Source organism: Ammodytes marinus, assembly GCF_949987685.1.
Source record: "Ammodytes marinus genome assembly, chromosome: 5".
NCBI classification, from domain to species: domain Eukaryota; kingdom Metazoa; phylum Chordata; class Actinopteri; order Uranoscopiformes; family Ammodytidae; genus Ammodytes; species Ammodytes marinus.
This window is the reverse complement of record NC_137234.1, coordinates 6,292,410-6,308,035: the sequence shown is the minus strand read 5'-3', so window position 1 is coordinate 6,308,035 and position 15,626 is coordinate 6,292,410. Positions and strand designations below refer to the sequence as shown.

At 42.8% G+C, this 15,626-nt stretch overlaps 1 protein-coding gene across 2 annotated transcripts in view; it reads left to right on the top strand.

The window, feature by feature from the left end:
- The first annotated feature begins 443 nt into the window (after positions 1-443).
- insc (INSC spindle orientation adaptor protein) overlaps positions 444-15,626 on the top strand; it is a 52,465-nt gene continuing 37,282 nt past the window's right edge. The window contains exon 1 of one of the 2 annotated variants that reach the window (XM_080027602.1): positions 444-806. The gene's annotated coding sequence lies outside the window, so the exon portion shown is untranslated. Of the gene's footprint in view, positions 807-10,448; positions 10,604-15,626 lie in introns of those variants that run through there. The other variant, XM_080027603.1, reaches the window with a different exon arrangement.

Genomic DNA, 15,626 nt, shown 5'->3' with positions numbered 1-15,626 from the left:
TCTGGCCCTTCTTGGTTGCCTGCCCCTCCCTCTCTTTCTTCTCCTCCTCCCCTCCCTCCCTCCCTCCCTCCAACATCTGGAACCCAGCTACTCATTTATTTATGTGGTCTGTGTTGATTCTTTCTCCAAAGTTACTTATTCAAAAGTCCTTTTTACCTTGTCTTGTTGGCAGTTTTCTCTCCATCTGATGAGGTCTGCAATTACATCTCGCCATAACTGGTCACTCTGCAATTACACGCTCCACCACAAAGTCTTCTCGGCCCCCCCCCTTACACACACACACACACACGCACACGCACACGCACACACACACACACACACACACACACACACACACACACACACACACACACACACACACACACACACACACACACACACACACACACACACACACACACAACCCCTCCTCTGAACAGCACACCACTGGCTCATATGGCAGACCGAAATAGAAGAGTTTCATGTCTGTTTGGATGGCGGCCCAGCTGAAACTATGCACCGCTGCATGACTGACAGAGGGATGTGGGGCTTTTTTCTCCCCAAAGAAAAACCTTTAAGGCCAGTCACGTTAGGACTGTGAGCAGCAGTCCTACTCCAGCAGGCTTTGGAGGTGGTTGGCCCAGTTTAGGGGCTCCGAGACGGGACACAGCGCGAGACAAAGTTATAGTGGGTGAAAGAGAGGACAGAACGAGAGAGAGAGAGAGAGAGAGAAGGGTTGCAGTGCAAGAGGACAACGACCAACAGCTGTTAACTATGAGCCCTCATGGGAACACTTAAACCTTTCAGTGGCTGACCAGGACAAATGGGTAAGTTTGACAAACCAGTTCAGACTAATGACAAAGTTTTCTTTCAAATAACTTCAGCATGTTTGAGTCTTGAAGCATGTAGCGACTGATTTCAGTAGAGAACTACAAAGCAATACATCCCTGTCACATCCTTCAAACTTTATCAACAGCACTTCACTTGTCCACTTGGTTGATTCAGGGTCTGACAGTTCAGTGACATGAGAGTATTTTTTTCTCAGACCAGGCGATGCAGTTGTTGCACAGTGCAAGGTGCTTTTTAAACTCCCGCATTTAAATGGGCTGCAACTTAACTGATGTCAAAGCCCTGTGTCTCTTGAAAGTGTTCTTGACCAACGTCCAAGTTATGATTTTTTTTTTCTAATCACAGAAACCTTGAAGCTTTTTCTAAAGATGTCAGTATAGCACTGTAACTTAAAAGCTTCTCATTTAAAAGGCCCGCAGCAGTATTGATTATGAGGATTATGTGATATTCCCCCCAGACACTGATATTTGTTAAATCCAAAAAGCTTTTGATTTTTTTTATATTTGATTGTATATTCGTTGCCAAAAAAAAGTTAGATGAAGCAAAAGAAAAAGTGCAAAGTCATACAGAATTCAACTAAACCCTGTATCACAATGTAAAGATGAACAGGCTATATTTTGTGTTGTAAAGTAATGCAGTTGACATGACTGAAACAAGGTTTATATTGTAGATTGTTCAGAGACAAGATGTTTTTTTTTAATCAAATCTGATCGTAGGCAATTGGAAATCATTTCACGTTTTGATATATAGCAGACAACAAATGCAAAATATGAATTCACCTTTTAAAAATTGATATTGCAAACATACTGTAGTAGAGTTAACACTGACCTACTGTATGTCTACATCCATTTGGAGATGAGTTTTGGTCGTTTAGAATTCAATATTGAGTTCCTTTTTGCTGTGTTTTTGGTCTCCACTATCTCCTGAAGGAAGATATTTGTCTCCTTAGATGCTTAATGCTCCGCAAGGTTCACCAACAGGTCCCCAACTTTGTCTATCTGCGGTTTGGCCCTGGGCAGGTAGAAGTGCTAGAAGTGGTGCAACCTAACACCAAAACAATAAGCTGAAAGTACTTTCACACTTGGCAATGTCCTCCCTTGGCAATGCCCTCCCTTGCGTCCTCAGCAACACACCCACCAATTGTGAAGTAGTTTGGATCAACAGTTGGTGAGAAACTCGAGGGACAGTCAGACTGTACCAACCGTTTTGCAAAGTCAGTCAAGTATGACACTAATGCCATTTTGTATAGAAAGCTCTCTCTGACACATATTCAAACACTACTTTTACACTTAACTACGGTATTTCAGCTAAACGTTTACATTTGAAATGGCAGACACACTGTACGACCATTAGCTTCCCCTTTGTGGGAACTTGTCAATTGCCGCTACCAAGATAAAAATATGAATTAGTCCTTTGGGGGATACTTAGTGGTCAGTGTTCTCAATCGGAAAATATTTTGTGTTTTTGTTCTGAGTCATGAACACCGTCGTGGCTAAAACTGTTTGGAGTGAGCAGAGGAACCGTGGAAAACAACAGAGATTACAGTGAGGCCGAATGTAAGGATGAGGCCACGCTTACCGCATGTCTTTACTACAGGCTGCTGTGTGTGTGATGTGGTGGAGGAGAGATGTGTGTGTGTGTGTGTGTGTATGAGTGTGTTTGACACAGAGACAATTAGAGATTACGAGAGAGACTTGTCATTATGTTTTTCCATATGGACGGCGATGGCACATATGCACACCCAACTCAACTCTGTTAATTTTTCATGTCCCTTGTTTTTTTTTGGGGGGGGGGACAATTCAACACCAGTCAATTGCCCTTCAAGCAGTGATCCCTCACTCACAGACTGTAGTGAATATTAGTGGGCTCAGTGGGACTTTTTCATATAAATTAATGTTGGTTACATTCAAGCCATCGCCAAATTAGTTGACACAAAGTTGATTAAGCCTATCAGCTCCACAAAACTCTTTGTATTTCCCAGTGTGGCAGAGTTTACAAACTGGTGTCACCCCCCGACACTGGCGCAGGAGCTCAGAAAAATCTCAAGAAGAGCCCAAGAAATGTTTGGTTGTAGATTCTACTGCTTAGAAAAAACCTGGACATACTGCAGAAGGTATAACATCCATGCACGATCACTGAAGGCTTACCTCATTTAGATGCGCCGACAGTGTTGTTGTAATTACTCAGAATTCCTCATGGGGCTGGCATAAGTTACGCATTATAGCTTTAATGCATGCATGAATGGAAAGGGGCACAAAGGCTCTGTTTGCAGCATTTTTGCGGCCATGTAAGTCATGTTGTCACCGTATAATTATATGACAAACAACAACACACACAGATCTGGGTAGTGCTGTAGTAGTGAGCTATGAATATGAACGACGGTTTCTTAGTTTGGTTCATTGTTTTTAGACACACCAACATGTCACTCATTCTGCTACTTTGGTCAACACTAATGTATTTCAGGAACTATTGAACGCCATGAACTTTTGTACAGACATTCATGTTTCCCACATAATTGATCTATAAAAGCTTTGGTGATCCTGTTTCTCCAGCTCCATCTTTGAGGTTGAAATTGTTTTATTCTCGTTGGTGTTTTTTGGAAACTGTTTTGGTGGTTTGCACTGAAATCTGTTTACTTTTCTTCATGTGCCATCATCTGTTCAAACTTTCAATTTGTCCAATTCTTGGTTGGTTCATGACCCAGATACCAGTCACAGCTGTACATTGTGTTTCCTCCTAACTAGCAAATGCAGCATGCTATAATGCTAAAAATACATGGCGATCCTGGTAATCATTACATTTGGTAATAGCATTATCATTGTGGGCACGTTAGCATGTAGACATTCGCACCAGTTTTGGGAAGCTTTGGAGGCATATTACAATGCTAATTGCATAGTATATCTTCAACCAAATTGAACAGGATTTCCAGGCACCTTCTCATTTGTCAGTGGAACGTTTTTGTTTTTGATTTTTTTATGGGGAATTGATATTGTGGTTGACTGGACTCGTTGAAATTGAAGTTTTCCAAAACACAAAAATAAATCAGGATGTAGCTGAAACATCTCCAGGCTCGTGCTCTGTTCGCAGTAGTTAGCTTTGCATCCTACAGAGCTTTAGATTTGGTACAAAGTTACTTACACAACATTTTTTAATATACATTTTGCCAGTTCGGTGTCATAATGTTGCACTATTGATGTCTTTATCACTCATAACAGCAATGATAGCTTAGCATCAGTTGTACAAGTACCAGAAAAAAGAGCTCCATGTTTCAAAGAGGTTGTAACTGCTCATTTGGCATTTAGCAGATGACAAGCTATACGACATCCACTTCCCTGTTAACATCTGTTAAGCACTTCTGTCTAATAATACACGGACCGATTTGGGGATAAATCTGGAGGCACAGTTACTGCTCTCTGTCATGCATTCTCCTCTGGCCTGGTGAACATGTGAGGAGGGCGTGGCTTAGTTACCGCGGTTACCATGAACCGCACGCGCAGGTGTGGCCCTCACTGTGATGTCACAATGTTTAATTAGGTTTTTATATCCACGGGAGGTTCCGCTCTTCCCTCTTTATAGCCTCACCCTCAACTGTCATTGTCTGAGAGATCAAGAGAGCGCCTTGCCCATACGGTCTCATGAGAAGGGCCTCTATCAACCAGGGTGTGGCACAACGCAGCTAAAATTGGAAACATGAAGCTGCACTTTGCTTCAAACAAAATGTCTGTTTTGAAGAAGATCCAGTGCCCAAGCATTGTGTATTCAGACTAGTGTTCCCATTGCTTACCCGGCTCTATGCTTAAAGGTGGAGTCAACGGTTCTGGAGAATGCTTCTTGTCAAAACTACTTTTGTAAAAACGAGTGAATATCTCTTCACGATCTGCTGTCTATGGCAAAAAAAAATAGTTATAATACACAGCCTAGGCTCTGTAAACGGGCATTTTGCTAGTAGTTATGTTTTTACATACCTGTCTACAGAACCTAGGCTGTGTATTATCGCTGAATTCCTTTGTTCAGTGTTTCTTTTTCTTCAGCGCACAAACAGTTTGGACTGGTAGCGGATCATGAGGAGATATTCACTGATTTGGACAAACATGCTCCACAAACGTGACTCCATCTTCAATGCTCAAAACTCAAATTCTTCAGACAGTCCAACCCATCTGTTATTGCTTCTCCTATAATAAAAGGTAAAAAGTTGATTCACGTTCAAAGACTCTAGCCTTCAAAACTAACATCACGCACTTGGACCTGAACTTTGCCAAGCTTGGTCTGCCATTCTCCATTAGCTTCTTTCTTTGTCTGTTGCTATGTTTCCATCCCTCCTGATCTCAGTGTCTGTGTGGCCTCCATGGAGTCAGGGCCGGGTCACTCTCGTCCTCCTCCCACTGCTCTGATGTTCCCCAGAAGCTATTTCTCACACACAGCCCGGGCCTGTCTTTAGACTGTTTCGATCCAGATGCTAACTAACGCTAATTGCATTTTCTTCAGGGAAAACAACAGCGTTTATACAGTTCTCTTCTTTCCAAGAATTTAGCCTGCATTTTATATTGACCTGTACGATTGTTAGACAAACAAGGTATTCAGTTGGAAGCTTAGAAGCTGGGGAAGTGGCCTTGTCGTTTTGAGGACATATGCTCCATTCTGACAGGTGTAAACTTTTAAACTTGCAGTCCGGTGTGTGTGTGTGTCGTAGAGGTAGAGGAGGCTGTGGTTTAGGAGCAAGAGCAGCTTGGTGGTTTCATTTCCCGTGCTCCTGTCCAAGAGTTGGAGTGTCCTTGAAGTGTGTGTTTGTGTGTGTGTGTGTGTGTGTGTGTGTGTGTGTGTGTGTGTGTGTGTGTGTGTGTATGTGTGTGTGTGTGTGTGTGTGTGTGTGTGTGTGTGTGTGTGTGTGTGTGTGTGTGTGTGTGTGTGTGTGTGTGTGTGTGTGTGTGTGTATGCAAGGCAGGGAGTGTGGAAGTTTGTGTGTTTGTGTATGAATCTGTATGTGTGTGTTAATGAAAGGGTCTTTAATAGACACATAAATACAGTCCAATTTCCAGTCAATTTAAAATATTTTTCAGATGAATTGGAAAGAATTTTTTAACTTAATAAACTGGTAATACAAGAAAGTGATGCGTAAGAAGATTTCAGATGCTCACGTACCGCATCCGAATAAAAGTTCCTCTGTGATTATGTGAGGAAACATCTGACTTTTGACCACATAGTAGTGAGACATACAATCATGTCAAATGCAGCAGACTTCCTAACTATTTTAAAATACTCTTTCACTCACTCGCGCTGCTATTTCTTCAGTAGCAGCAGTGGCTCTGGCTGCTACCTCTGAGTTGCATGACCTTTGACATCCACGGAGTACAGACAACATCTTCCTCCACATGGAGCCAGCAGGCCGTCTCCCACATTAATCAGAGGCATTTTTTTTTTACGGCTTTGAATCAAACTGTGAACAAAGAGAGAAACTATAGTCCAGCTGTTGATTTAAACACTCACACACACACATCCACGGTATGAAATATAATAACAATAAAAAATATCCAACACATTGATTAATTATTTCTAACCAGGCAGGAACCCAATCCTTCTTCGCCGACTCAGCATCGTTCACGTGTATTTCTGAACGTCGTTGCGGCTGTGAAAAGCCAATTGAAAGTTTTCTTACATCACCAAATATGGACATCGTTGACGCTGCTTTATTGTGGGTAATGGGGCCTGTTGACACATCACTGCGACGGTGTTCATGACTCATGAGTGGAGGCTCTCTCTCCTCAAAGTGGGGACTCAATTAGGAGAGTGCAGGTATAAATTTTTACGTAGGTGGGCCCAATATGGCAGCCACTCTGGAGGGCCTCAAGACCGGGGGATAAATCAATATCAGACTGGGTTGAGTTAGAGCATCCGCATGGAGCTTCTCTTGCTCTAACCTCCTTTTCTTCTGGTCACATCTCCATCTGCTAATTGGACGGAAGGGGTCACAGGGCTTCAGTCATTGTAGACATCTGTTCTGTGATTGCCATCTTACTGTGTTTAGCTCCGAGGGCCTTGCTATGCCTCATTGGGGAGATCACGAGAGTGGAATGGAGGCGTCAGTACTTTTGTTTGCAGCGTGATTCAGAAAAGGTCGGCGCTCACTCCGTCTTGTGAAGAAGTCTTGAGAGCACCTCAGGGAGTCTTGAGGAGTTAGTGCTCCTTGTCTCTATAGTGGTGTCCCTTTCTGTTTGGGTAACCCCCCCCCCTCTCCTTCCCCCCGCAACTTCACAACTACTACTGTCTCTCTCAAGTGGCTCATACAGCTTCAAACAGCAGCGGTAGTGAGTCAGAGGAAGGCGTTTGAAAATGAAAAACGAAACGGCTATAAACATTATGATCTCTGACCGGTTAATGTTAACGGTAAATTTTAGCCGGATATAGGATTTCTTTTTCTTTTTCTTTTCTGATGCTCTTCACAGTTCAAAGCTAGAGAGGTGTACTTGAGATGTTTGCGTAGAGAGATTTTTGTTTTAAAGTTTTTGTGCTATAAGTTTATATATTCTAAGTCTAGAATCTGTTTGTCTTTTCCTACCCTCCCGTTGCACCTTCATTTCCTCAGTTATTTGAATGTCCTTTGTTTGATTTAACTTGTGCAAATCAAAGGATCTTGTTGGTTTGTAACAGTTCAATGGCAGCAATAATTCCGTCAGGGTGGAGTTATTGTAGTTAAACCTTTCAAACGATGCATGCCTCATTTTGAAATCACACTTTTTAAAGTATTTGTTTCTGAGAATATTCTGTCTATCTGAAATGAGACATGGCAGACTGTTTTCCAGACGTAATAACCCAGAGAGCTCTCAAAACTGTTTACTCTTTATGCCCAAAGTGGGAAAAAATTGCACGAAAATGGCTTTTTGAAGTGCCACGTGTGGTGTTCTGTAACTTGGCACACATGAAACGTTTATTTGCATACCTTGCTATTTTTTTTTGGCAGCCGATATTTACTTATCACATTGACCCCATGTGTGTCCCATTTACCCTGCGTTTGCCTTTTAAATTCGGTTCACGGTGCAATAACAGTCGTAAGGAAAACGCCTTCAAACATTCCAACCAAGCAAGCTGCCCTGAAGTGGCTGCCTGTGTTCCTTCGCTTAGATCTGGGCAGTGGACCTATCCTCCACCCCTGATTCTTAGTTTTCCCTTCTAGTCCCTAAACCCACCCACACACACACACACCCACACACCCACACACCCACACACACACACACACCGACCCAGCCCACCTAATTTACTCCCACCTCCTAATGTCAAACAGCTGTAGAGTTGAGGAATTGCAAGGAATTGCTGCTATTACGTCCTCCTCCCCTCCCTCGCTACTCTCTTTTCTCTGGCATTATGCGAGTGTGGCCCCTGATATCGGGTCATTCACATCCACATATACGTACAGTCTAAACCAAGCGTCCTAATCAAGCTTTATTTACGACACTGGTGTTGGATATGGCGTCATGAATCTACATCGTAGGTGCCCATGGGCGGAGATGGATAGATAGACAGCTGGCTGTAAATCGCATGCTATAGATCGCGCTCGTGTGTTTTGTAGTTGCCGGGGTCTTTCTGACATGAAAAAGGTGGGCCGTAACTCGAGGCACTCCATCTAACTGAAGGAGCTGCCAGTGAGGTCATCTCCAGGCTGTGATTGACAGGAGAAGATCAGGAGAATGATGCTGAGGGTTGAGAGCTCCCGCTAGCTGTCGGGAATCTGCTTCAAAGGATTGTTTTGGCCACATGCCTGAGAGTCCAACCTGGAAACTGATGACACAGATTCCCCAAGAATTTATCACTAACTTCAAACGTTGTTGGCCGCAATATTCAAGACAACTCTGGAAAAAACAATGGACCTGTTTTGTACCTGGATCTCTGAAGATGCGGTACTTTAGTGTAATGTTGTCACATCCCCAAGTGTGATCAGTGTTAAAGTGTAGGCCTACTATTTGAGCCAAAATAATAGAAAACAGGCAACTCAAGGACGATAAATTGAAACAGCATGGGAGGAGTGTAAAAATAGCTCAAAGTTAAACATTAAAAAAGCACATCGGAAAGAAATATATCTTAGTGAATCCCTCTCCCTTTTCCAAAGAGACATCAAAATAAACGTGGAAAGATTGCTGCACCTTCTTCAAACCATAAATCCACTCCAGTCCAGTCTTAATACCGAGTATATTTTGGTCCTATGAATTATGTTACCTGTTGTTGCATAGTTTAACCTGTAGGTAAGTTTGATAGATTTGTAGAAGACTTTGTAAAATGTACATTCCAAAACAAAAGTTCCCCTCATCAAAAGTGTTTAGTTGTTGTTTTTATGGAGCGTTCTTGTTTAAGGAAGTTGAGGTCTGACTGTTTTATTGAGAACTCATACTGAGCCTGAGTAGTTTAGCTAGAGCCACTGGGAGTTCAGAATACCTTCATGGGACCAGTTTGTCTATTGTTTCAAGTCTACTGGACGGTAGTGCCAACGTTTTTGGAATTCCTGTTTCCTGCAAGAACTCCTCAACTAAAGTGTTGTTCGGGTTAGGAAAATGTTTGTTCAAAGTAAATGATTTATGGTTTGGGTACATTGAGGGTTAGGCAATGAAACAATTTGTAAGAAAATGGAACAATTACCTCAAAATTTATGTACTTTTGCATATTTACTTTCAACCGCTGGTGTTTACTCTCTGTGTTGTGCAATAGTATAACTTCAATCCACAAAAACATTGCTCTGATGAAGTTTAGGTTGTGGTCTTCCAGGGGGACCTACTCGGAGCTCTTCTGGCACGCCAAATAACACTGTGGCTCCATTTGTGTTTAGGACTCACTATAATCTGGGTTTTGACTAAGGCCCAGTCCTTCAAACCACAGCTTTCCACATGGATGCACTCCTGTCTCCTGATTCAACCTCAGTCCTTGTTGATATCTTCTCGGTTCAGAGGTTATTGCGCTGATGTTTCAAACAAAAGTTGTTTTTTTGCCTAGCTCAGCTTTGATTAGGTTTTCCCCTCTCCTCCTTGCCATGAGGACGGCGTCCTAGCCAATCGTATTCTGGTCCCGAGGTAGGTGTGGTGGATTAAGTCATACTTGACAACACCCATCAATCCTGTTATTTTGAAGACCACACTGGCTTGTAACCGACTGTTTCTGCAGATTTCTAGTCCAACATGATGTCTCTTTTTTATTGCCTTTGCACTTAAACTAAAAAAAGGAGGTTTTACGAGACTAGACAGTACGCGTCTCGGTATAAACTTGAACTAAACACACTTGTGGTCACACTGTGTGTAGGCTACAGTGAGGATTGATGACAGAGTGCTCTGTTAGCAACACGTGTCAAGTTGCTCAGACTGATTGTAGCCATATAACCTATACTCTTACCTGACCACGCTGTAAACCTGTCTCCAATTATGTCAGTGTGACTCCCTATTAGCCATGTGGCGTATGTGTGTGTGTGTGTATGTGTGTGTGTTGGTCTCTACGGGGCTTGCTCATTCATTATTAAGCAGCTCCTGATGTTTTGCTGGCCGTCACTGCGCCGGGTGTCAGATACCCACCCGATCCCCTTCACTGAACCAGACTGAGGCACTAGATCCAGTTCCAGTCTCTTTGGCCTGTTGCTGGAGCTACTAACTGAACTCCACTACAAAACATTTTTGTTAGCTCTGGATGAAGTCTGTTCCCCGGGCTGACTATTTATTCAGCTAACTGTCGATGGATCTGGGAAGCCTAAAATGCATTTGGATATTTATCTTGGCGTGACGAAAGGGGCTATTTGAGCTCTCGGGAGGTATGGTACTGCTATTATCATCTTTTTTTTAAAACTTCTTCTTGAAAATTAGGCTTCTTTTATAGCTGACCATAAAGTACCAAGACGACAGTGTGTTCACTTTAGCAGACTTGTGGTGAAGCAGTTCAGTTATTTATGCAGCTGAATATCATGGTCTTTGGTGGGGTGAATGTGTCTGAGGAATGAGCAGCCTATGTGATTACTGCTGCCTTGCAGTGTGACTGCTCTTGTTGAAGAGGATCCACTTTTATTATAGCGATATTTACCAGGGTGGCGGAGCTTAGACCATAGGGTTACCAGGTCTGTGAATGTGTATGTGTGTGTGTGTGTGTGTGTGTGTTTATTATGTGTGTGTATATCTATCTATGTGTGTGTCTCTCTATGTGTGTGTGTGTCTATCTATGTGTGTGTGTCCATGTGTGTGTGTCTATCTATGTGTGTGTGCAACTTAACCCTGTCTGAACTAATATCCATCAGGTTGCCCCAAAATCCCCACAAGGGCACTTCCATATTATTGTACCAAAGGAAAGAATGCTCCTAGATCCCAAATAGACTCCACAGTTTTTTGGCCTTACAAGGGAATCTTCCCATTGAGTCCTCCAGGCAGGAGTGTGTTGGTGGGGAAAGACTTGAAGTGTTCTTCTCACAAAAGAGGGCAATTATGGCATACTACACAAAACCAAAACAGGCCCAATTTCTAGTAAACTTCTTAATGAGAGCGCTAACTCTATGTAGTGCCAAGCATAGAAATAATATGTGTCTGATGTTGGGTTGGAAAAAACATTGTGCCATATGCTATTGTTATCATGTTGGATCTGAGACTAATTGTAACAATTCAAAATCAATGAAACAAATACTGGAAAATCACTACTTTCTTTCTGAATAATGCTTCCAGCAAAGTCTGATGATGATTAAAGTGTATTTGAGGAACTTTCAGTTTTTGTTGATTATACAAATAGCTTTGTTTTCAATGGTCTTGTTTGCTGTAACAGGTCATTTGTGATCATCGGAGAAAGTTTCATGAACATTTAAAAGTTCGTCATAGGAGGTTTAAACTTCAGAAAGCCAGTTAGAAGATATTCCCCCTCCTGCTTCTTGCAGTTGGGTTGGATTTAGTCGGGTCACGTCCTCACCACAATTGGACTGCACCGGAGCTGACTTGGAGGGCGTACCGAGACCTTGTTGAACAGGTGGTCTCGGTACGCTTGTTTGGACTGCTTTTGTTGTGCACCCAGTGAGATGCTGTGTTCTCACCTGCACAAACTAACCACAGCAAATGTGCAAACAAACTTGAGTTGGTTTCAATTGAACCAAACAAAGCAGGTGTGGAAGGGCCCTTACTCTAAGACGCCCATCTATTTGGAGAACTGTTATCGTAGCTGGGTTGTTTGAACAGTCCTGTGGTGCTACCTGCTTTATTCACAATCCATCCCCCACATCTCCCCTTGTCATTTTTTCTTTTCTTCAATTCTTTCTGAAATCTTTCAATCTCCTTCCCAAACGCTCTACAGCCACTTTCTGTAGTAAAAATATGAACTGAAACGGGTGCGGTGCTTCCATTCTATCCACCCACACATTTATTCCTGACATCACGGTGTGTCACACTTAAAGCTGTGACGCTCCTGAAGGCCCTGTCACCATCACCCTGAGACACGTCAAGAGGTTGACACTGTTTTTATATCATTAGCCACACAGCTACTATAGCGGAGCAGTTGGTGACGGGGTTGTGTTTTATTCTTTATTTTAACTTCAGATTTAAGGTCAGTTTCTTTAAAAAAATAACGGCACAATTGGATTGCGTATGTCCTCGCTAAGCAAATAAAACTTTGGTTGACGACACGTACTGTGTATGAATTCAATGTCAAAAAACGATTGAGATACAATCTGAAGGACGTATTGTTTTGACAGACAACTGGAAGACATGGAGCTAGGCATCAATGAGTATCAACAAACATTCATAAAACTTTTCAAACTAATCTTTCAGCAGAATCGACTTCTAGTCATCCATCTCCGAACGTTCCAAACACTCACATTTTAATCAAATTGTGGCACCGTTTATTTTACAATTGGCATATATTTCACAAGAAAATAATGTATTATTGAGCCATAATTTGCTTTAGGACCAACAAAGAATTGACTTATACAGTTGGAGAAGTTGGAGAAACTACTTTGGACATGGTGATACATTGACATTCTTCAGTCTTCTCTGTGAAAGTTTTAAGTTCCTCGGTATTGAATGGACTGAGAGCCTCCAGATTTTGCTTGTATCCAAACGGTTTGCTCAGTTGTTCATTTAGATCCCTGGACGAGCTGGGAAAATGAGAGTGACCAACTGCTAGGTACTGGGCCCTGAGTGACTCCAGTAGCCAGTAGCTACTGTAAAGGAGTGGCTGTACTCACTGAATACACTGGACAGCTGTCAGGTGTTGCTGGATCTGTGTGGATGTGGAGTTGGATGGGGAGCGTGTCTATGTTACCACAGCCCGATGGTCCCACATTTTCCAAGTAATCTGTGATGCCTGAACCTAATCGCCAATTTCAGAAACATTGGGCAGGATGAGCAGATTTAGGCGGAAAAGACCACATCTTTATAATACATGATTAGTTAAAAATATAGCCACATATTTAACTCTGTTAGCATACCAAATGCATATTTTAGCTGTGCTTTGTCAGTCTGGCAAAACACAACACAACCTAAAATTAGTCGTCCCTGCCAATGCTATCTGTGGAATGCACTGGATTTAGACTCACTGTGATAAACGGCAAGTGGACTGTTGTGTCTGGAGGAAATACAAGTATGTCCTCACAATGTCTGGCTTCATTTAGAATACACATTGATGGAGCAAAAATATATAAATCTATATGGGTCGTAAACTCCTGTCAACAAAATGCACATAGCTTATGTGATGCTAGCTCAAATTATGTGATTTAGTTTTGTGATTTACCATGTTTCTTCCCCCGAATTTTTAAGTATTGTTTTCATGTTTTCTAACATTTTCTTAACATCAAGAATTATCATGGCTGAGGCAGTGTAGGAACCTCTTTGTGCTAGCAGAACTTCTAACAACCCAAATCTACTGTTCCACTGTAACCTATTCCTGTGCCTTCTCTACATAATTGTCCAGTTTTACTCAACTTTTTTGAGTACAACTTTTTTAGAATTATTTTATGTATTTGGCATACTTGTATTAATATTTTTGGCATTAATCTCCTGTGTCAGTATGGCTGCATGATGTATGACACTAGGTAAGCTCAATGGGGTTGAGCATGGCATTAAACTTCCTGAATTATGAATACAACCAATAAGAAATGTATGAATTGTGGGATAGCAACCATACAATAGCCCCCAGAGTAGGCTGTAAGTAGGATGCTGTTAAAGTAACATTGTAGCCCACAGTTGTAAACTTTTGGACAGTAGCAGTTGACATCAACAGCTGCCCTGTGTGGGTCTCTCTGTTCAAGAACAAGGACCCACTTGGAGCGGTCCCACTGTGTGTGGGATGGGAATGTCGGGTCCCCGGCTCAGCACAGCATACTTCAGGCTTGTTCCCACCCCATCACCCATTCAGTCCCTGTCCTGCTCTGAGATGACAGCTCTGTGGTGGGACAATCACCACAGTCTCCTCCTGCGAAACCCAATGATAGGACACGAGCAGCAGGGCACCGGCAAGGCGCCCAGGCCGAGCTCATCCACTGTATTTAAAGCCCAAAAGGCCGCGAGAGGACTCCTTTAGTTGATGCTTTCTGTGTGAGTTAGGACAGCAGCAGGAGAAGAAGAAGAAGCATTTTGTGCCCTAATCGTTGGCAGTTTTGACACTAAGCCAAACCATCAGGAATCGGTTACACAATGAGGCACTCCTGAAACAACCAGGATATTAACTGTGGAGTACACAGCCCGGACCCACTCCACACTGAACTCCATCACATTGATTCAAGCTGCTTTTTGGCCTCTCAGAATGGTGAGTGGCTGTTGCTCGTGTCTCCCGATTTTCCTCAGTTTTTGGTTTTCCTCTGTTTGAGTCAAAAGAGAAAATGCAAAAGGTCTTTTGGCTCGACGCTGAAGCTCGGCCACAGTGGGCTGGCCTTCTGTAATGTGCAGAGCGGTTCTTGCTTTCTTTCAGTGGTTTTACCCAGAATCTGCAAAAGGAATTCTGCCCCTCGCCACATCATATTATAAAAACGACTGGAAATGTATTTTCAACCAGTGATTCTGCAGTTATGGAGAGAGCACAGACAATGAGGTCATCATACAGTATAGGAATACTTCGTGGTACATTACCCTGCACATACCCATTAAGTGTATTCCCCCATGAAGTGTGAAGATTATGGCTCACTGAAAAAGGTTCCCCCTTATCCTAAGTAATCCTTATCCTCACCCTTTTTGTTTAGGATGTGCTATTTGTTGAGATCGACAAGGGACACTCTAACGTCATAGCCTGCTACTCCGCTGGGTAAACTTGTAGGCCTTTCACACCAAAATGAACCAAGAGTCAGTTCCAGGCTGGTGTTGGGGTCAGTTCAAAACTGGTTACAGCCTTATCCCAGTTATGAACCGGTTGGTTTCACATCGACCGGAGACAGCCATGGAGCAACGTCATGACGTCACTGTAAACGTGTGTGTACGTCACCCGACGCCGCTGCTCTTGTGGCTAACGCTAAAGCTACCGCTAGCTTTAAGCACAACAACAGCGGCGAATACGTCTTATTTTTACACTTGTTGGCTCTCGCTTTGCTTTCTTAAGCAAACAGGACCCATACAGCGTATTCTCGCCGGTCAATTCGATCGCTACGTTCGGTAATTATGTTATGTTTACGTCTCGTAGTAGCGGTGTTTTTAAATATGGCGGGCATGAGGTTTGAGTTGCTCTGGTTGGTCAGGATAATCCCTCCCCCAACCGTTCGCGCAAGCAGTTCTTATCAAACCCTGCTCAATCCTGGGGTATGAGTTCCCCCGGTTTTTACGGCCCGGAGCAGGCTCTCTGGCGGTGTGAAACCAAAACACTGGCTCTAACTCCGAACAAGC